The following is a 3,042-nucleotide window of genomic DNA, read 5'->3' as shown; positions in this document are numbered from 1 at the left end:
TTTCTCAAACAGAGAGGGATGCTATGTTAGCTAGCTGGCTATGGCTGTCCAACACTGGAACTCTTCCAAGGCAAGGTAAGCTTTTGATTGTATTAATTTATTGCCACCGGGGCCACCTTGCTAACTGTACACTCTACAGCATTATTGTAGAGGGTTTATTAACACAATTAGTTCTAGTAGCTATGCTGGATGATCTTAGCCAATATGGTGAAAATTATGTAGGCTGTGTGTCGCGGTTAGCGGTTACGATATGAAGGTTTGGTTGGAAAGTGTTTTGTCGTCTGGTCACAGACAGCTGAGGTGTGTTGCACTGGATCCCACAAGCGAAGGGAAAAGGTGAGAGGAGGAGAGTGTAGATGTGAGAAGGAATTAACAAGCAAAGTGATCATGCTGTTTGTTTATGGCTACGATGAATGTGACCTGTATTTGCCTGTGATCAGGGGTGTATTCATTCTAGTATCATGTAGTAGCATAAACTTATCAATGTTACACTGAGCTGGGTGACTGGAATATGAATGAATCATCCAATTAAACGGCACCGACCACCACTTGAATATGACCACATTAATGCCAAATCCCTGCATCACTAATACAGACTCTCATACATGTGAAGAAGGCCTTCAACTGCTGGTGAGCTGGAGGATTCTCACCAAGGTGTCAGAAACTAGATTAAAACCATGACCACTTTGAGGAAGTGATGCTATAGTGATGAATAGCGATGCTGCTGTATGGTGAGAAACTCATAGTGCTGAGACACTCTGACAGAGGAAAGAGACAGAGAAACACACACACACACACACACACAGAGAGAGGAGAGAGACAGAAACAGAGCAGAGAGAGAGAGAGGATCATGGCTGACATCCCTGCAATCATTTTTGGGATTGCTTTGTGACCGTTTTGTACCTGCTAACAGGTAGAGACAGAGGAGAGAGAGTAAGAATATGTCATTAGAGATCATAGAACACATTTATTTTCACACGGCCAAACTAGTTCAGTTTACATTTGACTAATATTATGATGACATTCTGTTGTGTATCTGTTTACTCTTATCTTCACTATTGTATAATAGACAGTATATTACACTATTATTCACACTGAAGAATATCAATAAGAATACCTATGAAATATAATGTCCATCTGTATTACCAGTTAATAATTATCTGATGTCATACTCCTTCCAGGTGTCAGTGGAGAAACTCTCTCTATGTCTCCGGAGAGGGAGATGATGTTCGTCTGCCGTGTAACAATGTGGTTTATCCAACTGCTCCTCTACTACATGGAACTATAACAGAAATGGATCTACTGGTACTATTCAAGAGATCACATTGGGGGAGATCAAAGTTGACCAACAGAGAGAGCAGAGAGACTGAGTTTAGGGTCTGACTGTTCTCTACATGTTAGTGATGTCAGAGCTGAGGATGTTGGACTCTACATCTGTCAACAGTTCCTTACAGAGACTGGACCAAAACATGGAGGTGATGCTCCTGTTCATCTGTCTGTTCTAACTAGTGAGTATTACACTGTTTAAAAATCAGAGTTTAAATGTCACTGTGTATAAGTGTGGTGTTAATAATCATATGTAATGTGAAAACAACCAACAAATACTGTATACCTTTTTCTCTTTCTCAGTCTCCCTCTACCACACCAGTGACAGATCTGAAGCCTAATGTAAATATGACATTACGGTGTTCTCTGCTCCCGATACACAACATGGAACGTGCCGGTCAAGATTTAGTCTCAGCTGGGTCCCTAATCCAGGTACTAATGCCCAGGACACACAGGATTCTTCCTGTGACATCACTCTGACTGTGACACTCCAGAAGAAGGACAACAACAGGAAGTGGACGTGCACGCTGACTGAAGAGGGAAAATGTGAAGATCTCCATTGACTTCACCTCCACGTTCTCAGGTATGAGTTCTTGTTATGCTCCTATAATCTGAATAAGTTCACAAGATCTGTGATGATATTAAAGTTGATATCAAACCTGATCCTTTCTCCTGGTATTTGTGATATTAGTGATTGATGATGAATTTGTTTTGATCCTACTGCTGTCTGATGATGATGATGATGATGGGTTATTTAATAAACTAAAAGAGGATGTTCATCTCCTACTGAATTAGATATTGAAGAAAAGACCACTGATAGTGATGATGTCATCTCTACTGTCCCAGGTAAAATACTCCATCTGTATGATGTGTGCAGACATAGTAACTGTTTTATCTGTCCTCTGGATACATAGAACTGGGTACTGTGTTTTCCTGCTGTGTCAGGGTTTGAGACTGGGTCCAGAAAGACACCTGATTTGATTTGGACACTTTAACTTCTTGTCTAGTGCTCTAGAGATTGGAGAAAGATGTAACAGATTGAGTAGAGAACTCTACAGGCAACACAGAGTCAGTGGATGTGGATCCATTACTCACCAATGAAAGTGGTCACCCTGTTTGTTTTCCACTGCTGAAGGGCGACCCAGAGCCCAATGTGAGACTTGAATGCAAGAAATGATTATGTGTTGTCTTAGGAAATCAGCATTCTCTGTGTTGATCTCAGGCATCCCACATTGTCTCACCTCCGAGGAGCAGAGGTTACATCCTGTAGGTCTGATATCTGATTGGTGGTTAACTTTACATTAATGCCATTGGTCAACATCTCAGATGCTTTTAAAAAGGTCTAAGTTTCACAGTTTTTTCTCTTTTTTGATCCTGAACTGCTGTGGTGAGACTCTCTCTCTACCTCCCGCTCTCTCCACCTCCGCTCTCTCTACCTCCCGCTCTCTCTACCTCCCGCTCTCTCTACCTCCCGCTCTCTCTACCTCCCTCTTCTACCCCCCTCTCCTCTACCTCCCTCTCTACCTCCCTCTCTCTCTACCTCCCTCTCTACCTCACTCTCTCTTTATCCCTCTCCTCTACCTCCCGCTCTCTCTACCTCCCGCTCTCTCACCTCCCCTCTCTCTACCTCCAGCTCTCTCTACCTCCCGCTCTCTCTACCTCCCGCTCTCTCTACCTCCCGCTCTCTCTACCTCCCGCTCTCTCTACCTCCCGCTC

The 3,042-nt window shown here is 43.1% G+C and overlaps 1 pseudogene; it reads left to right on the top strand.

The window, feature by feature from the left end:
• Positions 1 to 718: 718 nt before the first annotated feature.
• Positions 719 to 1,889, top strand: LOC116370512 (uncharacterized; annotated as a pseudogene).
• The last annotated feature ends 1,153 nt before the right edge of the window (positions 1,890 to 3,042 follow it).

Source organism: Oncorhynchus kisutch, unplaced genomic scaffold, assembly GCF_002021735.2.
Source record: "Oncorhynchus kisutch isolate 150728-3 unplaced genomic scaffold, Okis_V2 scaffold2581, whole genome shotgun sequence".
Classification (NCBI taxonomy): Eukaryota; Metazoa; Chordata; class Actinopteri; order Salmoniformes; family Salmonidae; genus Oncorhynchus; species Oncorhynchus kisutch.
The sequence above is the reverse complement of the archived record's forward strand: the minus strand, read 5'-3'. Positions and strand labels throughout refer to the sequence as shown.